General features: G+C 44.7%; 1 protein-coding gene across 3 annotated transcripts in view; it reads left to right on the top strand.

Moving 5' to 3' along the window:
- GNB1 (G protein subunit beta 1) overlaps nt 1-25,297 on the top strand; it is a 95,778-nt gene that overhangs the window by 21,515 nt on the left and 48,966 nt on the right. For 2 of the 3 annotated variants that reach the window (XM_027625850.1, XM_027625827.1), the window contains exon 2: nt 23,182-23,230. The exons of the other annotated variant lie outside the window; for it this stretch is intronic. The gene's annotated coding sequence lies outside the window, so the exon portion shown is untranslated. The remainder of the gene's footprint in view (nt 1-23,181; nt 23,231-25,297) is intronic. 3 annotated transcript variants of the gene reach the window in all.

The following is a 25,297-nucleotide window of genomic DNA, read 5'->3' as shown; positions in this document are numbered from 1 at the left end:
CGATGTGGGACTCGATCCCGGGACTCCAGGATCATGACCTGAGCCAAAGGCAGTCGCTTAACCAACTGAGCCACCCAGGCGCCCCTGGAATAAATATATTTTTAAAGATTTTATTTATTTGAGAGAGAGAGCATGAGTGGGGGGAGGAGCAGGGGGAGAGGGACAAGCAGAGATTCCCTGCTGGGAAGGGAGCCCCACATGGAGCCATCCCAGGATCCCAGGATCATGACCTGAGCCGAAGGCAGACTCTTAACTGACTGAGCCACCGAGGCGCCCCTAGGGGAAATAAATATTTGAAAGGAGTCCGTTCTATAAAAGGTGAGTGGGAAAGTGTTCCATTTGATATAAATCTTAAAAGTACTACAAAACATAGGTAGGTGAAACAGAGTAGTCTAATGATCTGTAGCCTTATGGGAATTTAGTTCATCATCAGTGTGGCATCTGAAATCATTTGGGAATGGATGGATTATGATATGAAAGATGTTGGATCAAGTGGTAGTCTGTTGGAAAAAATAAAGTTGAAAACTATATATATTCCATAGCCCATACAGATTCTGGATGAATTAAAGGTTTTTTTTTTTTTTTTAAGATTTTATTTATTTGGGGCACCTGGGTGGCTCAGTCGGTTAAACTGCTGCCTTCAGCTCAGGTCATGATTCCAGAGTCCTGGGATCGAGCCCCACATCGGGCTCCCTGCTCATGCAGGAAGCCTGCTTCTCCCTCTGCCTGCCGTTCCCCCTGCTTGTGCTCTCTCTCTTGCTATATCTGTCTGTGTGTCAAATAAATAAATAAAATCTTTAAAAAAAATTTTTATTTATTTGACAGAGAGCACACATGAGTGGGGGGAGGGGCAGAGGGCAAGGGAGAAGCAGACTCCCCGCTGAGCGGGGGGGTGGTGGGGCTCTGTCCCAGGACCCTGGGATCATGACCTTAGCCAAAGGCAAACCCTTAACCAACTGAGCCACCCAGGCACCCCTGGATTAAAGATTTAAATGTAAAAATTTTAAAAATGAAAGTACTAGTTGGGGCACCTGGGTGGCGCAGTCGTTAAGCGTCTGCCTTCAGCTGAGGTCGTGATCCCAGGGTCCTGTGATCGAGCCCCGCATCGGGCTCCCTGCTCCACTGGAAGCCTGCTTCTCCAGCTTCCACTCCCCCTGCTTGTGTTCCCTCTCTCTCTCTGTAAAATAAATAAAATCTTTTTTTAAAAAAAAATGAAAGTACTAGAAAAATATTGGGGGTATATTTTACAACCTTTGTGATTGGGTGTGTTGGGCAAGGGTTTCTTGACCTGACTCCACGGCTGTAAGCCATAAAAAGATTATTTGCTGAAATACTCAGAACATATCTATACCAAAAGACACCTGATAGAGAACCTTTGAACTATAGTTCAAAGGCAAGTAAATTGGAGGAAATATTAGAAATACATATGATAAAGTGTTGGTATCCTTAGTATTAAAAGAGGCATTTCCAAAGTAAATTACTATAGCAACTTTAGTTTTAGGAATTTATCCAAAGGAGGGAGAAGCCAGAATACTTATTTTACTTATTTTTAATTATAAAAACAATATTAAAAACAGTCTTTGTTAGAAACCCTTACCTTGTATTTTTGAGGTAAAAGCAAACAATTGTCAGTGGTGACTAGAATATAAACTCTTTGAGGGCAGGGATCTCCATGATGTGTACTCTGACAGTGCCTTCACTGCAATATAACTCAATAAATATTTGTGAAATGAATACATGGTTGAATCTAACTGCCTATCAGTAGGGATTGGTTACTCACAGAATACTGTGTAGCTCTTAAAAAAAATTTAAGGTGACCCCTTGTTATGGTCATGAGATGACCATGATGCAGTAAATGGGGGGAGGTTGAGAAGAATTTTCAGAATATGTATGATATCATTTGATTCATTTATGAAAAATTATGCACCTGTGTATCAAAGTCCGGAAGAAATACAGGCTCCTGTTCACCCCTGTGGGTTGATGGGGGCAAGGAACACGTTGTAGTAAGATGCTGGTTTCTCTGTATTTTTTGTGGAAAATTTACCAAGATCATGATAATTAGGGAAAAGTTATTTCATATTGGAGGAAATATAAAAGGAAATGATTTATGTTTGAACATATTAGAAGCTCTCTCAAAGAGAAATAAGTGTATTACGGAAATCTCAGTTTGAGTTTGTTTACCTTTATTTTTTTATTGAGGTGTAATTGACTTAAGTTTGCCTTTGAGGTAAAAGGTTTTTACTGGTGATAGTCAGCTCTTTAATAGCATCTTATGCTCATGGTTTGCTTTTTTTTCTTCATCTTTTCATTATGTTTTGTAAAAGAATTAATGCCACGGGTACTGTTATAAATGACGTATAATAACTGCAGGCTGGTGTTTTGTTTTTGGTTTTTTGGAGATTTTAATTTTTAATTTTTTAATTTTATGTTTAATGCTTTTTCTTTTTTTTAAGATTTTTTTTATTTATTTGAGAGAGAATGAGATAGAGAGAGCATGAGAGGGGGGAGGGTCAGAGGGAGAAGCAGACTCCCCGCTGAGCAGGGAGCCCAATGCGGGACTCGATCCGAGGACTCCAGGATCATGACCTGAGCTGAAGGCAGTCGCTCAACCAACTGAGCCACCCAGGTGCCCTTAATTTTTAATTTTTTAATTTTAATTTTTTAAAGAGGAGAGTGGGGGAGGGGCAGAGGGAGAGAAAGAATCTCAGGCAGACTATATTTGTGAGAGAGCTTGGCCTATGGTTCTCCTATTTTTTTAATGTCACTGTCAGAATTTAACATGGAAGTATATTGGCCATATTAAATGAGCTTTTTTTTAATTCTTGAGAAGATTTTACATAAGATTGATATTATTTCAAACTTAATTATTTGGCAGAATTCACCAGTAAAGCCCTATGGGCCTGGAGTTTCCTTTGTGGGAATGTTTCAAATTCTGTGTTTAATTTTTAAAATAGAAGTTGACTATTGAGATTTTGTATTTCTTGTTATCTTTAGTTAAGTTGTGTGTGTTGTTTTTTTTTATTTTTTGAAAAGAGAGAGAGGCCAGAAGCAGAGGGAGAAGCAGGCTCCCCGAGGAGCAGGGAGCCCAATGCAGGATTTAATCCCAGGACTCTGGGATCACTGATCTGAGCCAAAGGCAGACGAATAACCAACTAAGCCACCCAGGCGCCCAGGTGTGGGTTTTCTTTTTTTTTTTTTTAGAGATTATTTATTTGAGAGAGAGAGCGAGCGCACAAGTGAGGGAAGGGGCAGAGAGAGATTATCCAAGCAGACTCCTGCTGAGTGCAGAGCCTGAAGTGGGGCTCCATCCCATGACCCTGAGATCATGACCCAAGCTGAAATCAAGAGTCGAACTCTCCACTGACTGAGCCGCCGAAGCGCCCCTGTTGGTTTTTAATAACAGTACTTTTCAGTGACATCAGATTAGGTAACGCTGTGCAGTCAGCTTGTACAAGGCAATCAGGCAAAACCAAAGACTAAGAATTTAGTCAGTGATGCCCATTGTCGCTGATGAAGACTTTAGGTCATGTGAAAGGGAGAGGTGTCAAGGCCTGTCATGGACCTAAGATAAAAGATGTAGGAAGCAAAAACTATGGGTAGATGTTCAGCTAAAATGTAATCTCTTGGTTAACATATAAATTGTAAGAGGTAGAATTCCACTTAAAGTATAAATTTTGGGTGGAAAGTCTTTTGTATAATGGATTTTCAAGATTGGCAAGATGACATAATTTGATTTAAGGAGTCAAAAGTTGATTTCTTGGAGTGCAGGAGTGCTAGGTGTATCTGAAGTGCCCATGTACTCTTCAGGCCAGCAGAAGCCACTGCAAAGCAGAATGGCTAGGAACAGAATTGGTAGGTGGGAGAAGACCAATTCTTGAGGATATTGGGGGAAGTCAGTGTTTGGTTCTAAGATTTGAGATTTACAGCATGTAGTTACTGTGACCTGTAAAGCTTTCAGGATGGTAATTGTAGCTGTGTATTGACAACCTGCTGTGTGCCAGACACTCTACGCTATGCCAGAGGCTGGCAAGCTACATACAGCCTGCCATCCTTTTTATATGGCCCATGAGCTAAGAATGGTTTTTATGTTTTAAATGGTTACAGCAAATCAAAGAAAGAATACTTTGTGTTACGGGAAAGTTAGGGGAAGTTCAGTCTGTCCGTAGATTGTCGGATCAGCACAGTCTCATCTCTCACGTGTTGTGTGTGGCGGCTTCTGGGACAGCGGAACCGACAGTATGATTGACTAGTTGCCTGGGAGCCCCAGTCATTTGCTGTCTAGCCCTGTACTGAAAAAGGGGCCATCCCTACTCTGAGCTCTTGACCAGCAAGGCGTCTTTTGACCTCTTACCAGCAGAGAAGCAGACCTGAGGATTAAGCAGTTGACCTGAGGTCACAGAGTTGGGACCCAAACCCACCTTCTGATCCCAGACTCTGCGTCCTACCGTGCGACATGGCCTCCACAGAAACACCGCTGCGCGTTGATTTCCTTCAAAAATTTTCTGTTACCAGTTATGTGCTAACGTATACTAAGTTAATGGAGTGCTTTATATGCAAGAAATATAGATAGGCTTTCTGAATTTTTCCAGTTCAAATTTCGTTTGGAAGCTTACTGTGATGTTTGAAATTTGGATGTTTATGTACAGGAAGTGCCTCCTCGGAAGGCAAATTCCTCTGGGACAGTTGAATGAGGAGGGTCTAAAAACTCTGAGGATAAGGAGTGAGTTCTTTGGGTTTATTTTTTTTGATTCTGTTGTAGTTCTCAGGACAACATCTGGATAATATTGGGACTTAATCACTGTGGGTTTAGCCATGAGAAAGGCATTTAGGAGGCACTTCCAGAAAGATGGTTGAGTCTAAAGCTGTCCGTAGTGTGCTTGTTCCCCGTGGCAGCGCGCCTGCCCATCTCCCCTTCCAGGGCACCAGCCATGGAGGGCCCCGTGCTCTGCTTTCACTGGCGGATGAAGCTCTAACAGGTTGCCTTGAATGGTACGGACACAGTTACACGTTCGGGTGTTTGTCACTTACTCTCTTTGTTCTCTCTGGCCCTCGCTTCTGTGTTAAGCCAGCCCCTCTCCTCAGCCTGCCCACTTGAACTGCTCTGACTCTTCTGATTGGTTGGAAAAACTTCAGCCCGTTCACGGGCTCTGTTGACGGGCTGTGGAGAGAACCAGTGACGGTTCTCAGAGGGACACTTGGGGGTGTTAAAACTTGGGGTGGGCTACTGGTATCTGCTGGGTAGAGGCCAGGGGTGCTGCCCACCCCCCTGCAGTGCACAAGACTACCCAATGTGAGCAGTGCCTTGGGGGAGACATCTGTGTTCTGCCTGCGTGCTCTTGGAGGGTTGAGGGCTGTGGGCTGTGCAGGTGTCCCCCTTCAACGTATGGAGGCAGTTTGTGTGGCCTTGGTCCACTGCAGTTTGAATTGCACTGCCTTCCCTCCCCGTGATATTTCTGCAAGTCTCTAAGGGGTGATTTCATGCACTCCACCGAGCTCTCATTGGTTTCTTTATCTTTCTGCTAGGTTCATTAGTTCTACTTCTATAAAAATGAAGTACTTTGCACCATTGGGTAGTAAACTTAGGAAGCGAGGACGGTGGCCCCCACACTGTGGGGAGGAGTTAATGGGCGGCCACGCCCCACTCAGATTGTTGTTAGTCTCCTGATTGCCCCAGTTTGCCAAATCTTGGAGGCTCATGTTCGAGCACTCCACTCTTTTTTTTTTTTTTAAAGATTTTATTTATTTATTTGACAGAGAGAGACACAGCGAGAGAGGGAACACAAGCAGGGGAAATGGGAGAGGGAGAAGCAGGCTTCCCGCCGAGCAGGGACCCCGATGCAGGGCTCGATCCCAGGACCCTGGGACCATGACCTGAGCCGAAGGCAGACGCCTAGCGACTGAGCCACCCAGGCGCCCCTCGAGCACTCCACTCTTAACCAGAGAGCCAGCCCCTCTGGCTGAGACCTTCCTTCCTGCTAGAAGGGGTGGTTCTGGGGCTGCTGCCAGGACTGGGGGAGGAGAGGGTGTCCCCAGTAGTCACTGAGTGGCAGACTGGGCAGCAGAGAATGTTCTTGTTTTCCAGTTCATCCTAAATGTGATTGCAAGGTTGCTGTCCTAATGCACACGCCACTTTTATTTTAAAACAAATGTGAGTTTATTAAGTAGGATGCAAAGTTTACATCACTTTTTCCCCCTTTATCACTAAATACATCCGGTGTGTATTTTTGGAGAACATGGATGTATTTTTATAAAACCACAGTTCACTCATCAAAATTTGTAAGTTAGCACTGATACTAAGCTGTTTTCTATTTTACGTTTTGTTAATTGTCCCTATAATGTCTTTTATGGCTGTTCTCCTGATCCAGGGCCAGTCAGTCCAGAGCACATGTTGTATTTAGAGATCGTGTCTCTTCTTCTTTAATCCAGAACAGCCTTTCTTTCTTTCTTTGTCTTTCTTGCTCTTGACGTTTTAAAGAGTACAGGTTGGTTTTGACCCAACTTTGGGTCTGTCTGGGCTTCCTAAAGGCTAGATTCAGGTTTTGCATTTTGGGCAGAATACCACAGAAAGGTTGTTTCGTGGGCCGCCTCTCTCAGTATTCCTGGTGCTCTGCACTCTGCTTGGAGGGTCCGATCTGAGGCCCTCAGGGCTTGGGCCCGTCTCCTGTCTTCTCCCTCTGCGCCCTCTCTTGGCTTCAGCTGCCTTGCTTCTGTCGGGCCAGCTGGGAAGCCAGCTTCAGCTCTTTTGTGGCTTTCTTTTCCAGCCCTTTTCTGTCTCCTCCCTAAGCGTCCAAGGTCTTTGAGATGCACCTGTCCTCAAGGCTGCATTGCAGATCTTGCTTCCCCTGGGAATGTGTCTCTCTTTCAGTAAGCGGTTACTAAGTCCCTCTTGGGTTTTGTTTAGAGAACAGAAAGTTCCGACTCTGGATAAATTTATAGTTTACAGCCCCCCGAAGCAGAGGGGCAGAGAGCTAGGTGAGGTTCTCCGGGTGGGGTTGGAGCCCAAGTGCGTTGGTGTAGCAGATTCGTTAGGTGCTGCACCCCCCCCCCAAGGTCCATATTTGAGTCTCAATGTAAAGATGCCCAAGTTTGTGACACCTTTAGTGCCACTGGGATTTTCACAGTGCCCCTACGCCAAAATAAATACCTAAAGTTACCTTTATTGAGTCATTAGTTCCAAACAACTGAAGTATTTGTGTCCCAAGAACTTCGTGGTCATTTGAAAAAAGTAATACCCATAAGTTTTTAAAAAGCCTGTTTTTTTATTTTATTCTGGAATAAACCACTTGATAACTAGTAGTCTGTATAGCTTCTCAGGCTTCACTGAGACTGGATACCGCCACCTTCATTTCCTGTTCCATGTTGATTTTCTTGCAGTGCTTGCTTTTTTATCAAAGCAACCACTGAAAACCTAGCTTTGCAAGGATGTGACGTCATCACAGGGTGTAGTGCCATCTGCCGGTGAGCTGTGACCTAGCCGCTCCAGTCGCCTGGCAGGTTTGCTGAGTGTCTCAACTTTAAAATACCTTGTGGTGTGCTGTGAGTTCACCGCAGTATCCCAGGCACCTCACTGTGCAGTTTGGGAGCTGGGGTCTTAAAGACTCACGGTCAGCCTGAACTAGTCACTGCGGCCTGGAGGTGGTGTGTTCCCATGATAAGGGGCTTGCCCACCACAGGTACCTGGGTGAGGGTAGAAGGGGTCAAAGTCAAGTCCTCTCCACGCTGTCTGTCACCAGAGGGGACGTTGGAGGACACACAGAGACAACCAACAGATGTCAACTAAAGAGGCCTCACTAGCATTCATAATGTAGCTTCTAGAGAAAAATGGAATTTATCATCTAGGAAACTCTACTTAAAAATGGATTTTTGGGAGGTTGCCTGTAGTTTTTCTTGACACTTGTGACAGATGAACTGAAAATGTGTGTTGGATCAAAAGAGCAAATGGCCTCCTTTCTTAGATGCTTTCTGATTCTGGCCGTGGCCCTTTCTCCTAGATTTGGCACAATCAGTGGTTAAGACCTTGGGGATATTCATGAATGCTTGTAAAGAAAAAAAAGATTTAAAGAGATTTTGTACTTGTCTTTTTTCTTTTTTAGGGCCACATGTATCTGTTCACCATAAGTTTTGGGGAACGGAATTATTGTGTATTTGGATTCGTGTATGATACTTTATGACTCATCCTTTTCAACTAGTTAAATGATGACAGAGTAAAGGAATGAATGCTTATATAACTTAAAGGGGGACATTTGTTACTATATTAAAGACACCAGTCAGTGCTTGGCCCTAACCTGTACTCCCTTCTACAGCCCCCATCCATAGTGCCTGTGGCAGGGGGCCGCCATCCTCTCTGCCGCAGCTGGCTGACTGACCACCTGGTCTGAGGACAGGCGGCCAGTGAGCTGGTGCAGAGGACTCTTTCTAGAAACAGACATGGCTGTCATTGGATGGTGGTTAGGATGTGGCATTGTAGGTGGTTTTGGACTGTACACAGGGTGACAGTAGATGGTCTGGAGAGAGGGTGGTAGAAGGATAGAGAAAGTATACCCAGAAAAACAGAAACTTCCCTTGGAGCCCACTGTGCTCCCTGTCTTTGGGAACTGTCAGGTACCTCTCCACTTCCCAGTGGGAGTTCTTTCTGGCAAACAGAAGAGCCTTGACTAAGCCAGTTAAGCTTTTGGGGGTGGGGCAGGGTAGTCAGGGGGAAACAGGAGTCATTTTAATTTTTCACCTCTAGAGTTAACCATTTCCCAAAAGATGTAGTTGTTAATGACAGATTTCTTTTTTCCTGTGAGGAAACAGGAAAGACAGGACAGATGATTAGACGATGAAATTATCCCATGAAAATATGTAAAGTGCTTAAAAAATCAGAATATGGGGACACCTGGGTGGCTCAGTTGGTTAAGTGTCTGCCTTCGGCTCAGGTTGTGATCACAGGGTCCTGGGATCAAGCCCTGCATCAGGCTCTCTGCTTAGTGGGGAGCCTGCTTCTCCCTCTGCCTGCCACTCCCCCTGCTTGTGCTTTCTCTTTTTCTCTGGCAAATAAATAAATAAAATCTAAAAAAAAAATAAAAAATGCAGCATCTCAGGTCACCAGTGACCTGCCCCCCGCCCCCCCAAAAAAATCAGGAGCGCCTGGGTGGCTCAGTTGTTAAGCGTCTACCTTCAGCTCAGGTCATGATCCCAGGGTCCTGAGTTCGAGCCCCGCATCGGGCTCCCTGCTCCGCGGGAAGCCTGCTTCTCCCTCTCCCACTCCCCCTGCTTGTGTTCCCTCTCTCGCTGTGTCTCTCTCTGTCAAATAAATAAATAAAATCTTTAAAAAAAAGAATCAGAATATGCCCTCCGTGGAATCTTTCTTGGGTGCCTTTTCTATGTCATTGTTTTCTAGGTTACTTCCCTCAAGAAGGTTTGGTGGTACATGAACCTCTCATACTTTCTGAATTAATGCTATTATTTGGCTTTCAAAGAAAAATCAACCATTGTCAGAATTCATATTCATGATCGCCCCAGTGCATCATCAAATTGCTAATTACTACGTTAGGTAGGATTGGAAGGAGGAAGAATCATTCATTGAAGAAAGAAGTAAACTGACATTAGACAGATACTTAGGAGGCCACTTTGTGCCAGCCCCGGACACTGAGAACCACGTGAAGAATGAGCCGGGGTGGTGGCGGTCCTGAGCACCGTGCGTCCAGGTGCTGTCCTCCCCCACAGTCTCTCCCAGCTCAAGAGTCCCTTCACTCACGTCACACTCTCCAGTCTGCGGAAGGGTCCCCCTGTTCCCCCCGCCCCTGCCCGCCCCCCCCCCCATCCAGGAAACAAACAGCAGGTGACCTCCAAGTGCTTTCCTCCCTGCATAGCCCACAATGACTCTATGTCTGTTATCCCTTCTCTGGGGGTCTTGTGTGTCTCCTTGGCTTTGTAAACATTCCTGATTAATGAATAACTTGGAATTTGGTTTACTTACATTCAGTAAGCTTGCTGAATTCCTAATGATTAAGGATTCTTTGATCAAGGAATTTTGTCTTACTTGAGTATTTGCTTCTTTACTGTGTTCCTCTACCTTCCCCCATTTTTTTTTGACTGAGCTTTTTTGTACCAACAAGGTTTCTTTTAAGAGAGGGATCCAGTTGGACTAAACATCAAGGGAGGGACAAAAAAGTTAATTTGTCAACTTGCCGTCACATCCAAGGATAAGTGGCAGAGTTTATCAGTGTCTAAGGAGGTAGGAACTTGAGTAGCCGGAAGAAGTCAGTGTCCCAGGGACTTTGCACCTGCTTACCCCGCTCCTCAGGACTCTGCTTAGACATCTCCACACTTTCGCTAGCCATCTCTCTCTCTCTCTCTTTCTCTCTCTCTTTCTTTCTTTCTTTTAGATTTTAAAATTGTCTCTAATTCTTCAAGGCAAAAATGCATTTGTGTTTTTAGGATTTATGTTTAAGAGAAATTCTGTTGAAGTGGTCAGGATCTTGGTCCAAATGGCAGAGAGCAGCAGACTCTCCTGGTGTGTTTGTGTACATCTATCTGGCCCTCCTCAGACTTAACGATCAGAGCCCTGAGTTGGGGGGGTGGGGGACACCTGGGACACAGTGGGTAAGGTGGAGAGCTTTAAATTAGCCTGGGCTGAAAAGTTTGATTTTCTTCCGTAGGAGGAGTGTTTGAAGACTTGAGCGGAGGAGTCAGATGTCAGAGCTGTCCTTCAGAAAGATAAATCAGGCAGTGATGTGTAGGGTGGGTTGAAGAGGAAAAGAGACAGCTGGGGGAGCGAGTCAGTAGCAGGCTAGGCAGAGATGGAGGCCAGGGGCAGCGGGGGTGGAGTGCAAAGGGTGAGAGAGGGGACAGGTAGAATTGAGTGGCAGCTTGGTGGGAAGGGTATATTTGAGTCTGTGCTTAAGGAGGGCGGTGAAGCCACCGTTAGTCTGTTTGGAAAGGGGAGGCCTGTAAAGGTAGCAAGAGCTTGAGCCCTGAGAGCACTGCAGTGTTTAGGATTCTAAGAATTGAGTGCAGTCGGCGGAAGGAGAAGTGCGAGAGAATGGTGCCCCTTAAACCAGCTGGAGACGGGACTCGAGGAGGAAGTGATTAGGTGTGTCAGGTGTTGCTAATACAGGTCAAGTAAGAGGAGGGCTGAGCCTCTGTTGTTGCCATCATCCCGGTGGGAGACAGACGTAGGGCATGTAATTGCAGGCAAAGAAAGCATTCCAGTTTGGAAAGGAAGAAGGTGGAACTTGGGAGACCTTCCGAGACCATTGGTGAAGCCATAAAATGAGTTTCTGCACTTATCTGCAAGCACCTAGGGGATGCGTGCTTGGTGCTGGCACAGGTTTGGTGTACAGACCGTGTTATTAGAGTTACTTGATTGCAAGAAGCAAACAGCTGAAGCTCTAGATTAACAAAACACAGGGAGAATTAATTATAAAGACTGGCATGTAGAGGAGCCTGAGGAGGGACAGGAACAGGGACGGTAGAGAGTGTGTGCCTCCTGTGCATCTGTGTTGCTCCTTCTGCTGCTCAGAAAGCTGTGTCCAAGTTGTGAAGGGTCACCAGCTCCAGCTTGCAAGTTCATGTCCCACTTCCAGACATGGGCAGTCTGCCCCACTGACAGTCTCAGTTTCCACGTTTTTGGGGGATAGAGTTTTGTTGTGTCTGATCTGAGTTGGGTACCTATTCCTGGTCTGGTCAGCTATGATTGGGGTCAGTGGTGGGGAGACAGGCTTGTGTAGTATAAACATGCTGTCAGGGACTGGTGGATCACCCCAGAACAGGTTGGGAGAAGGAACGCTGGGGGTAGCTCCTAGAAAAGGTTGTTCATAAGCTGAACAGATCGCTCCCCCACCCAAGACAATTGTCAGAAATACCAATGAAGGCAAGGCACAGTCCCTACTTACAGTCTTGTAGGATAAAAAAATAGAAATGGATCAAGAGAACGCAAGGGAAAGTGGTTAGTGGTCAGGAAGGTTTAGTGATGTGTCTTTAAGCTCTGATTTTAAGGTTGAGTGGTGTTTCCTGGAAGAAGGAGGGAGAGGACAAAGAACATTCAGACCTGAGGGGAAAAGTATGAGCAAAGGGACAAGACTGAATTGTTGTATCTGGTTTTCTTACTTTTTAAAAATTTTATTTATTTATTTTTTTAATATTTTTTCTTTTTTTTTTTAAAGATTTTTATGTATTTATTGAGAGAGAGAGAATGGTAGAGAGCATGAGAGAGAGGAAGGTCAGAGGGAGAAGCAGGCTCCCTGCTGAGCAGGGAGCCCGATGTGGGGCTCGATCATCGTGACCTGAGCCGAAGGCAGTCGCTCAACCAACTGAGCCACCCAGGCGCCCTAAAAATTTTATATAGACTCGGGGCACCTGGGTGGCTCAGTTGGTTAAGTGTCCGACTCTTGGTTTTGGGTGAGGTCATGATCTCATGGGTTGTGAGATGCAGCCCTGCATCATTGTCCTTGTTGTAATTGTCATCATTGGCGGGCTCCACACTCAGTGGTGGTGGGGTCTGCTTGAAGATCCTCTCCCTCTGCTTCCCCCCCCACACTCCTGCATGCTCCCCTCCCCCCAAATAAATAAATCTTTAAAAAAAATTTTTTTAATATTTAAAAATTTTTTAAGACTCGTCAAAATGAGAGTAAGTATAGCATCAGGGTAAGTCCCTGGGCTTGTCTCATTGCTGGGTGTAACACGAACTCTTTGAATAACTTTGAGCTAGTTACTGACCTTTCTTTGCCTCGGATATCTTTTTTTTTTTTTTTTTTTAAGATTTTATTTATTTATTTGACAGAGAGAGGGAGAGAGCACAAGTAGGCAGGCAGGCAGGCAGGCAGAGGCAGAGGGAGAAGCAGGCTCCCCGCCGAGCAGGGAGCCCGATGTGGGGCTCGATCCCAGGACCCTGGGATCATGACCTGAGCCGAAGGCAGACGCTTAACCGACTGAGCCACCCAGGCGCCCCCGGATATCTTTTTTTTATAATTTTACAGATTTTTTTTAAGATTTTATTTATTTATTTATTTGACAGAGAGACAGCGAGAGAGGGAACACAAGCAGGGGCAGAGGCAGAGGGAGAAGCAGGCTTCCCGCGGAGCAGGGAGCCCAATGTGGGGCTCGATCCCAGGACCCTGGGATCATGACCAGAGCCGAAGGCAGACACTTAATGATGGAGCCACCCAGGCGCCCCTAACTTTACCGATTTAAAATTATAAGAAGTGACGGCAGTTGATACCTCATTGGGTTACTGAGGGGTTAATCAGGTGATGCATAGAGTATTTAGCACTGTAATATCTGGCATAGAGGTACATCATACATTTTAAGGTTGACTAAGAATAATTTAAGCTGTATCTTCTTTCCAGTTATACTTTTCTTTTTTTAAGATTCTATTTATTTATTTGACAGAGAGCAGGAGAGAGAGAAAGCACAAACGCGGGGAGGGGGCAAAGGCAGAGAGAGAAGCAGACTCCCCACTGAGCAGGGAGTCCAGTGCCATGTGGGGCTCGATTCAATGCGGGGCTCCATCCCAGGACCCTGAGATCATGACCTGAGCCGAAGTCAGACGCTTAACCGACTGAGCCACTCAGGCGCCCTTCCAGCTATACTTTTAAAATCTAGTTCGGTGACTTAGAATAAATCTATTTAGTTATCCCTAACATAACAGTTATACTCATAAGGCTTACTCATTAAATTGTTGTGACTTCACTGAATGACAGGCTCAGTGAGTGGAGCAGTGCCTGACAGACACCTGAGAGCCGCATGGACCAGATCTTCCCATGTGGTTACTGTATCAGCGAGCACACTGGCTGCCTAGTCAACTAGAAGGGACCAAGAAGCAAGTCCTGTCTCCCCTGGACCCTCTGAGTTGAGGATGTAGTGTCTTCCTCATTTGTTCCCCTTTTGGGAGGAAATATCCCCTAGTAGCTTCCTAAACTTTGTATGTCCTTATTCTGACCTTACACTTGATCGTTTTGTTGAGTATGGAATTCTTCTTTGGAATTAGTTTAGAACATTGCTCTGTTTTCTTCCAGTGTCCAGTGTTGCTGTTGGCAAGTTGGATGTCATTGACTTTTGGTCCTTTGCATATCGCCTGTTTTTCCATGTGGAAACTTGTAGGATCTTAACTGTGTCCCTATTGTTCTGAAATATGACATGTCTGGAGAGCAGTCTCTTTTCATCCATTACTCTGGTCCTGGCCTGTCTTCTCAGTCTGGACAGGCCTCAGGCTGCTCTAGAAGTCATCAGCCACAAGGGGTGGCGTCTTGCTCCTGCCTCCACATTTCTTTATTGAATTTAAAGTGCTCTCATCGTATTGCTGCCTTTTATATACTTTTCATATTGATGTATTTTCCTTGATGGTTCCTCCAAAAACATATTGAATGTTTAGTGGTAACTGCTGTGCTTGATGACAAAGTTGCTTTTTTATTGCAAAATTTGAGCTGTTCATCTAGGCAAAACCTAATTTGGGAGAAAGTTGGAGATATCTTTTCAGTGCTTATTGCATAATCAATACCCTTTTGTAAAAAATAAAGCATTTCCAACATAACTCTTCCTTGAAAGATTTATTTTGTCCCATATAGAAACCACAGTGAAATGTCAAAAAAACAAAACAAAACTTTTAATGAACACAGGAATACAGGATAACTAAAAAAACAACTGAACATGTTTGGAAATTTATTACTTAGCAGTTAGGGTCAGCCAAAACTGTTTCATGTAGGCACTATCACAAATGTTTATTTTAAATTTTTTTTAAGATTTCATTCATTTGACAGTGAGAGAGGGAACACAAGCAGGGGGAGTGGGAGACGGAGAAGCAGGCTCCCCGCCGAGCAGGGAGCTCGATGCGGGGCTCGATCCCAGGACCCCGGGATCATGACCTGAGCCGAAGGGAGACGCTTAACGACTGAGCCATCCAGGTGCCCCCACAAGTGTTTAAATCCCCTGGCATACCTTAATATATAGCTGGATTCACCCCACACTGTGGTGGTTGAGATAGCAGCTCCAGTATGTTCTTATATTTCTCAGGCCTGAGAAAAAGGCAGTATAAATGTGAGATTCTCGATGTATCACTGTATGAAGTCGTTGCAGGGTGTGAGTTTGGACGTGTGGCTGGTATTGTTTACAGGCAGCTATAGGTTTTGTACGGAATCTTCAGTGTAGCACCTTAAGAGAGTCATCGAGGAACCTCTGGATGCACAGTGGAAGCAAGGCAGAGCCCCAGCTTGCTGTGAGAATGGGGTCATTGGAGACTTCCGTAGCTGTGGGGCGAGGTGTGCTTTCTGCTCGAGAGTGAGCCAGAGACTGTGTGCACAGCCCGGTGTTAGACACTAGGTGGTTGATGAGTCTTCTGCGTGCTCGCTCAGATTCCAGTGCCCTTTTAATAGACATTAATGTTCTGCCAAAATAAAGTGACGGCACCCTCACACTGAGGCAGCTTGCAGTCCTCTACGTCTTTTTTTTTTTTTTTTAGATTTTATTTATTTGACAGAGAGAGACAGCGAGAGAGGGAACACAGGCAGGGGGAGTGGCAGAGGGAGAAGCAGGCTTCCCGTGGAGCAGGGAGCCGGAAGCCGGATGCGGGGCTGGATCCCAGAACCCTGGGACCATGACCTGAGCCGAAGGCAGACATTTAACGACTGAGCCACCGAGGCGCCCCACAGTCCTCTACATCTTGATGTAAATCTGAATTTGGAGCCCAAGCTGGATGGTTTGCTTTTCTACCTCACATCCAGCTTGCAGCAGATGTGGAAGAAGTTTCTTTTTTGGCCAGTAATTTGTGAGAAAAGAGTTTTGGCGTGAAGGTGAAGGCAGCTTACCATGGGAGCAGTTTGAGGCCTGTCGTGCACTGAGCTTTGTAAACACAGAGCAGCTCAGCCAAAGCCTAGGTGGACCTAACTGGCCGTAGCAGGGGAAGAGGTGTGCCGTCCTTCTCTGCAGACACTGTTTACTTCTGTTGCTGTTGATCTTCTATGGTACTCAGTAAGAAACAGTGCGGTCCACAGAAAGCAGTCTGTTGTTGAGAAAGAAATCAGTGAAGCAGACTTGGAGGTGAGCCCGATGTGGGGACGTTAGATGGGCCTTCAAAATGGCTGTGGTGGCCATTGCTTTACGTTGGAGATCAGCAACAGAGCACTGCCTGGAAAACCCTCAAATATTGGGAAATTAAACACGCCAAAGATGACATCATAAGGGAAATTTGAAAATACTTTGATTTGAATGAAAGTGAAACAAACACCTCGGCTTTTGTGGGGCTCAGTGAGAGCAGTGCCACAGGGACTGTGGTGGAATGAAGTGCGTGCTGTAGAAACTAATGAGGTCTCGGCCAGCTAAGCTTCCGCTCTCTGATGCCAGAAGGCACGTTGAACACAAAGCAAGCAGAAGGAAGAAACAGTGAAGGTAAGAGGAGAAATCCGTGAAAGTGAAAACAGGTGCAGCAGAGAAGATCAGTGACACTGGAAATTGGTGTTTTGAAAAGAACAAATGGATAAATCTCTAGCCAGCCTGAGAAAAAGAACACTGAAACACTGTTAAAAGGAGGAAAAAATTAAGTACGAAAATTAAACATGAAATATTGATTCATCTGGTTTCCACAGTGGCCTTAGAAACAAAGTGCAGTCACTGATGGTGTCACTAAGTCACAAACCCATGCTGTGCCCAGTTTCCTGGCTGGGGGTGGAGTTGAGAGTTCCCAAAACAGTAATTTCCTCCGATTGATCTGTAGGTAATCTCATCTTTTGTTAGATAAGGTCAAGGGCATTTTAAAAGAAATTTTTTTTGAAAGATTTTATTTATTTGAGAGAGAGGGAGAGGGAGCACGAGCAGGGGGAGGGGCAGAGAGAGAAGCAGACTCCCTGCTGAGCAGGGAGCCCGATGTGGGGCTCGATCCCAGGACCCTGGGACCATGACCTGAGCCGAAGGCAGATGCCCAAACGACTGAACCACCCAGGAGCCCTTATATTTACTTTTCATTGACCTTAATATTCTTACCTTAACTTTTAGTTTTGAATAATTTTAATTTTGAAGCTACAGAAAGTTGAGAAAATAGGTCAGTGAACACTCTGTACCTTTTACCAAGTAGTTTGTAACTTTTGGGGGGTCCACATTTTCTCTGTCTCTCTCAGTGCTTTTGGTGAACCATTAGATTGTTGCAGATGTCATGATAATTTTATTCCTTTTAACTCCAGCCTAATGTCCCAAGAACAAGGATATTCTTTTGTTTCCACAGTAGTATCATTATATCCCAAACTTGAACATGGGTTCAGTAATACCTGATCCAGTCTACATTTAAGTTTCTTTAGTGTTCCCCCCAAATGTCTTCATACTCTTTTTCACATCCAGGATTTAATCAAATTCATGTGTCGCGTGTTTGGTTACCACGGCTCCTTGGGCTCACCGTATCTTGAGTACTCTTCCCACCTTTTGTGCCTGTCCCGACATTGACAGTTTTTGAGTTCAGGCCAATTTCTTGTAATGTCTCACATTCTGGATTTTTATAAATGTTTCCTCATGATTGGATTCAGGCACAACATTTTTGGTAAGAATGCTCCATAGGTGACCAATTATTCCTATTTTATGATAAGATACCTAATGTTGTTTTGTTCCATTCTTGGTAATACTAAGTATAATCACTTGATGGTGGTATCTGTCAGATAATAACTTCCTTTTTATAATTAGGAAATGATCCATGAGTGACACATTTAGGCCTTGTGAATATCTTATAACTTAACATACTTCAGCATCTGTTGGTGATCTTTGCCTGCGTGTGTTACTACTCTGGAGGCCCCCACATAGTTTTTTAGGTCTGTCATTCCTTATACATCAATTTATGTTCCTTTGCAAAGGAAAGCTTTACCTTTCCTCTTGTTTCTGTATTTTTTATTTGAGTGTTATTGTATGTGTGTGTTTTCAATAAGCTATATTCCATTTTACCCTCAGATTTTCCTAAATTTGGCTAGGGGACTCTTTCACATTATCATTTCACCTTCTTGTTCAGAACATCTTTGTAATAGAGAGTTATTCAGAAGTGAGAAGTTTACTTTGTTTCTTATAATCCGCCCAGTCCCTCATGCAGAACTCTGAAGGCTGGTTGTGTTCTGGAGCTCTGCCTTTTTGAGGGTTTAGAAAGATAAAGTGGTGTATTCATGATGCACACTACCTCCAGCGGGGTTTGTAATCAGACACCTTAAAGCCTCTGATAAAACATGACTGCCCACACTGAATGGGATGAGGACTAATGAATGCCCTTGTGTCTGTTCTGCTCTGGTGTTGGGATCTCAGAATTGCAGGGAAGTAATGTTCTTTGTCTTAGGGTTATGTTGATACAGAAGAAATCATGCCCAGCAAAGGTACTTTGCTTGATTTGAAATTTTAATGCAACCTGTAAAGGAATTCTTCAGATATGTCTTAAGAGGATTTAGTTTTTATTTTTTAAAGATTTTATTTATTTAATAGAGAGCGAGAGCGAGAGAGGGATCACAAGTGGCAGAGGGAGAAGCAGGCTTCCCGCCAAGCGGGGAGCCGGATGCGGGGCTCGATCCCAGGACCCTGGGATCACGACCTGAGCTGAAGGCAGTCGCTTAACCGACTGAGCCACCCAGGTGCCCCGAGGATTCAGTTTTTAGATTTAAAAAAAAAGTAATAATACTTATATGAATACTAGTATTTGATACTTAAAACCTCATGATGTAGTAGAATATGTATAAAGAAGTTCATCGCAGTAATATTTAATATTGCTAAGTTAACAACCCTGTAGAGTCAAACATAGGCTCAGCTGATTTTTTTAAAGATTTGTTTATTTATTTGAGAGAGAAAAAGAGTGCGCTTGCATGCTCGTGGGGGGAGGGGCAGAGGGAGAGAGAATCTCAAGCATACTCCGTGCTGAGCGTGGAGCCTGATTCATGACCCTGAGCTGAAACCAAGAGTCAGACACTTAACTGACTGAGCCATCCCAGGAGCCCCTCAGCTGATTTTTTTAAGAGCCTTCAAAAGGTACATAATCTTTGACATAATAATTCCATCTTTGGAAATCTGCTCTGAGGATTTTAACTTAGTCACCTTTGCTTTTGGGCATCTCAGCTAAGTGAGCCATGATGCCCACAGTCACTGAGTCCACCATACCTCCCTCATTTTCTTGTCAAGTGGCCTTTCCCACACTGGCCCGTGTCTTTCCCTCTGACCCCCAGAGCAGTGGTCAGCTACATGCTCTGCCTCAGCTCTTTCCTCCCTGAGCCTTGGAGTCTTGTACTGGCCTTTCACCTGTGGCGCAGGTTGTCCTGTGCATGTTTCCAGGACTTTGTATGGATCGCAGAGGCTTGAGTGAAACTAGCCCTTTTGATTTTTTATTAGTTCAGCTTGTGTGGGTAGAGCCCCTCTCTCTTTTTTCCCCCCTCTGTGCATCATAAAACAATGTCCCATGCTCTCCCCCCTTGCCTGTGAGACCCATGGGGGCAGCTAGGCTGAGCATGCCTGTTTGGCTTGTGTTCTCAGCATCCAGCACACTGTCTTACTTCCTAGGCATTAAAATGTATTGGAGTGAGTAGATGGATGTTCAGGGGATTTGATCCATAGATCACTTAAATGAAGCCCACGTATCTTCAAAGACTAGTGTTTGAGGTGTAGCCAGAGGCAGCCTGAGACAGTGCTGGGAAGGAAGGGGTGTAGTGTGCAGCAGTCTGGTCCTTTTGTGAGGGAATGGTCTGGAAGCTTTGCACCGTGTCAGCTTACACAGGTAGACTTGTCTGCAGGAGACAAGAGGGAGGCACCGCAGGGCTCCTGCCTTCTAGCGAAGAGGAAGAGGGTTTCAAAGCAGCAGTATCAGGGTGGGTGAGGAGTAGTTCATTTGGATTATTAAAAATGTTTGGTTTGCTCATAAAATCGATGAGACATTTGTATTTACTCTGTGATTTGAATTTTACATATTTTTTTTTAAGATGTTATTTATTTATTTGACAGAGAGAGATACAGCAAGAGAGGGAACACAAGCAGGGGGAGCAGGAGAGGGAGAAGCAGGCTTCCCGCCGGGCAGGGGACTCGATCCCAGGACCCTGGGACCATGACCTGAGCTGAAGGCAGACGCTTAACGACTGAGCCACCCAGGCACCCCTGAATTTTACATATTTTAAATTTTTACTAGAATTGGCTATATAAACCGTTAAACTTTTTCTTGAGTTTTATGTCTGTATCTTCCCTTATCTTCCCCCAGCTTCCCTTATGGATTACTTTTTAAAAAGATGAGAGAAAAATTCAGCATGTACATATGTCCCCCCCGATATCCACTTCTGCAGCACCCCTCCCTTGTAGCCAGGCTTCAGAGTAACCAGGGAGGGTTCTTCGCTGCCCGCCCTGAGAACCATCTTTTCTCACCCCTGGCTAGGCACTGCCCTGCTCCCCCCTTGTGGGCCCTAGGCACCCGTCAGCCAGCCTCTCCGATCTGTCTTCAGTCTGAAGATGCACCTTGCCTCTCCACTTACTTTTGCCTCCAGGAGGCAGAGTAGCATTGTGAAACTTAAGCTTTGGTTTTGTTAAATCCCCAGTTTCCTTATTTTCTACAAGGGTGATGCTTGCTTCTGGTTTTGGATCACACGAATGTGTGCTACCATGTGGGACAGTGGTCTTGTCCTCTGGGCTGGTTAGTCAGAAAAAGAGCCCCACTTAGGTCTGATTTTTATTTTTTAAAAGATTTTATTTATTTATTTGACAGAGACACAGCGAGAGCAGGAATACAAGCAGGGGGAGTGGGAGAAGTGGGGCGGGGAGCGCGATGTGGGGCTCGATCCCAGGACCCTGGGATCACAACCCAAGCCGAAGGCAGACGCTTAACGACTGAGCCACCCAGGCGCCCCTAGGTCTGATTTTTAACCAGAAAAGAGTCCAGATAGCTGTACATGTGAATCCAGGCTGAGGCGGTTTGATAGTGGTCTCCACACCCTTTCTCCCACTATGACCATGCCCATAGGAGCTGCACGGCAGACAAATGCTCATGGAGGGTTGGCTCCCCATTTTCTTCTTCCAAAGAAAAAGAATAGGGAACTTTAACTTTGTTTCATGCCTTAAGCCACAAAACAGTCTAGGTATTTGAATTAGAGCAAACTATGATACATTTTTCCATTTTAATTTTTTCCCTCCTCTCTTGATGTGGCAAGTACCGGAAAGAATTTGTATTTGGAGATTGGGATAATTGTGACAACCAGTTTGAAGAAAAAGCTCTTACCTAGGCTCATATTCTTTTCGGGGACATCTGGTGGTGTCTGGAGACAGTTTTGGTTATCACACTGGGGAAGGGGGGGTTGCTGCTGAATATCCCACAGTGGACAAGACAGCCCCCACTGCAAAGAATGATCCAACCTAAAACTCCACAGTCATGCTGAAGTTAAGATTATCTGCTTAGTAATTCAGTGACAACGTGGGTGTGCACTCCTAAGAGCTCCCCACTGAGGGTTTGTGAAAGCCAGTAGTTGGCCACCATTTGCTGATTAATCTCCAGCTTCCGCTTCCATACCCACTGATTTGGGTGTTCTTTTAAGTACCTTTCATGGCATATTTTTTTAAAGGAACTAGTTTAATGTGAACAATGTAGTGGCATTTAGCACACTCACTGTGTTGTATAACCATCACCTCTATCTAGTTACAGAAGGTTTCCGTCTTCCCAAAGGGTGCCCTGTACCTGTTGAGCAGTCTTCATCCCACACACATGTACACAGAGCCCCTAGCAACCACCGCATTCTGTCTCTGTGGATTTGCCTCTTTCATATAAACAGAATATTTCATATAAATATCCCATTTAAATGGATATTTCATATACATGGAATCATACCCTTTGTTATCTTTTGTGTCTGGCTTCTTCAGGTAGCCTAATGTTTTTAGGGGCCATCCACACTGTAGTATGTGCCGGTGTTTCACTCCTTTTCATGACTGAGTAATATTCAATTGTGTGGCTGTGCCACACCTTGTTTATCTGTTTATTTATGGATGGACAACGAGCTCTTGCCACCTGTTGGCCACTGTGGTGAGGTGTGAGTACTGTTTTTCAGTTCTGGGGGATATATGCCTAGGAGTGGACTTGCTGGATCATACGGCAAATCTGTGTTTAACTTTTTGAAGAACCTCCATACTGTTTTCTTTCCACACTTACTTTTTTTTTTTAAGATTTTATTTATTTATTTGACAGAGAGACAGCGAGAGAGGGAACACAAGCAGGAGGAGTGGGAGCGGGAGAAGCAGGCCTCCCACTGAGCAGGGAGCCAGATGTGGGGCTCGATCCCAGGACCCCGGGATCATGACCTGAGCCGAAGGCAGATGCCTAAGGACTGAGCCACCCAGGCGCCCCCACACTTACTTTTATTGACAAAAAGCTTGTGCTTGCTAATAACATTTGCAACATAATTCCAAAATAAAACGATTTTGTTAAATAAATGCCTTAGAATTTACAGTTCAACTGGGGGACATTTCAGCTTGTTAATACCTCTCCTGACCTCCAGACTAGATGTGTGCCTGGGAGTTTTAGACGCATGAGATAGTGAATCCATCAACAGGCAGGTGGTAATCTGTGAAACATCCAGAATGGGACTTTTCACACACAGTTTAATTTGGAGAGATCACAAAAGCCTTTTCAAGTGTTTTGAAACTTAGTTTATGAGAAAGAACAAGCAGATATTCCAGAAAAAATCTAGAACTAAGTGTACTTTGGTTCTGGCTGCAGTACTGAGAGAGGAGAGTTGGGGGCTCTTCCAGGGGGCCTCCTGGCCATCAGGGCTAGGGCTGGTGGTGGGAGTGGCCCAGGGGTGGGTTGTACGTGTGCCCCTATAGACCAGCCACACTTGGAAAGTGCCAGGCCTTCTTTTGAGGTTCAGATGCATTCCTTTACATGTCTAATGGCAGAGTCTGGGTAAGAGTACTTCAGAAGCTTCTTGAATTGCAGTGATTGTTTTTACTGTTACTGTAATTTTTCTAGTAACAGAATCTAAGTATGCCTTCCCCAGGGTACTGTTCATTTGGGTTCAAGGTATTTTGCATGAGGCATTGCTAAGGATTTTTTAAAAAGAAATTGAGATCAGAGTCTTTTCCACCCTGAAAAGCCAAATAGTAAGTGAAATGACTGGGACAAGAAATGGTGATAGGGAAGGGATGGATTTATATGCTCCTTCAAATGTATGGAATGTTGTTGGTCGCAGCCTGAATGCAATGCATATATAGCTTTTTCTCTGTCTGTTGCAGACAACTTTTCATGCATTGGAGACCAGACCAGAAGCACTTCTGAATTAAGGTAATGTTGATGTAATTGATCCTTATCAGTTTTTAAAGCACAATGTTTACATTTCTTCAGGGTTTCTTATTTTAATAACCTGGTCTTTGTACAGTTTTGCCCATCTCTTTTTTAAGCCCATAGTTGGTTTTCAGAACAGATTGTTTCTGAGAGAGCATTTCAAAAAAACATGCTTATCTAGTGTTCAGAAGGAAGAGATTATGGTTCACATTCTGGACAAGAGCAGAATTTCTCCAACTTTTTTCATTAGAAAGCAGGAGAGCCCTTTTATCAAATCAGATCTTAGAATACCAGTAGATCATGCAGAAAAAGGGGAAGCCACATGATTCATAAGAAAATCCCTACAAATTTGGGGCGCCTGGGTGGCTCAGTTGGTTGGGCGACTGCCTTTGGCTCAGGTCATGATCCCGGCATCCCAGGACTGAGTCCCGCATTGGGCTCCCTGCTTGGCAGGGGGTCTGCTTCTCCCTCTGACCCTTTCCCCTCTCATGCTCTGTCTCACTCTCTCTCAAATAAATAAATTTTAAAAATCTTTACAAAAAAAAATCCCTATAAATTTGTGGGAAGTGGGAGTGATAAAGCAAATGTGTCACAGAGCCAGGGGTCAGTGAATCTGGTTGAGGGTACAGTTCTTTGAGTAATTGTTACAACTCTGTAAGTTGAAAGAATTTTTTTTGTAAAGCTGTTAATTTGAGAGAAGGGAGAGCGCGTGAGTGCGTGTGCACAGGGAGAGAAGAGCGGTGTGGGGTGGGGAGGATCCCAGGCAGACTCCTCACGGAGGCACAGAGCCCGACTCGGGACTTCATCCCACGACCCTGAGATCACAACCTGAGCTGAAACCAAGAGTCAGACGCTTAACAGGCTGAGCCACCCACACAGCCCAAGTTGAAAGAACTTTAAAAAGCAAAACTAAATTAGGGGCGCCTGGGTGGCTCAGTTGGTGAAGCGTCTGTCTGCCTTTGGCTCAGGTCATGATCTCAGGGTCCTGGGATGGAGCCCTGCATCGGGCTCTCTGTTCAGCGGAGAGTCTGCTTCTTCTCCCTCTGTGCTCACGCTCTCGCCTGTGCACGCACGTGCTCTCTCTCTCAAATAAAAAAATAAAATCTTTAAAAACAAAAACCAAAAAAAGCAAAACTAAATTAAATGACTTCATTGCTTGAACAATTGGTTGTCCGTATGCAGAAGGTGAACTTGGTACCATAGACAAAATTTAACTCAAAGTGAATCATAGACCTTAAATATTCACCCTAAATAGAAGACGTTGGAGATTGTTAAGACCTTGGGTTTGGCAAAGATTTCTTAATTATGACATCAAAGATACAATCCATAAAAGAGAACATTTATAAATTAGACTTCGTCAAGATTAAAAGCTTCTGCTCCTTCAAAGACACTGTTAAGAAAATGAAAAGACAAGCCTCAGGCTGTCAGAAAGTGCTAACATGTGACACATCTTAGATGACTTGTATACAGAGTAAGTAAAGAACTCTTAAAATTTAATGTGAAGGAAGCAAGTGATGTGAACAGACACTTCACCAGAAAGTATAGAGAAAGGTAGCAGATAAGCATGTTTGAAAAGATGCCCAGGGCACCTGGGGGCTTAGTCGTTAAGCGTCTGCCTTCAGTTCAGGTCATGATCCCAGGGTCCTGGGATCGAGTCCCGCATCGGGCTCCCTGCTCAGCGGAGAGCCTGCTTCTCCCTCTCCCTCTGCCCCTCCTCACTGCTTGTGTTCATCTCATCTCTCTCTTTCTCTTGCTCTCTTTCTCTTCTCTCTCTCTCAAAAATAAAATCTTTAAAAAAAAAGAAAGAAAAGATGGCCAAAATCATTAGCTGTTGGGAGATGGAAATTAAATCCATAAGGAGACACCACTGTCCAGCTCCTAGGTAGATCAACAGGTGCTCACATCAAGTGCTGACGAGGACGTGCAGGAACCAGGCTCTCAGGCACTGCTGGTGGGGGTGAAAAATGGTGCAGGTACTTTGAAAACAGTTTGGCAGTTTCTTAAAATGTTAAGCATGTGCTTACCATATATGTTCCCTCCTCAGTGTGTCCCTAAGAGAAACAAAAG

The sequence above is a fragment of the Zalophus californianus genome, chromosome 4 (genome assembly GCF_009762305.2).
Source record: "Zalophus californianus isolate mZalCal1 chromosome 4, mZalCal1.pri.v2, whole genome shotgun sequence".
NCBI lineage: Eukaryota > Metazoa > Chordata > Mammalia > Carnivora > Otariidae > Zalophus > Zalophus californianus.
This window is presented reverse-complemented; position numbering and strand designations above follow the sequence as displayed.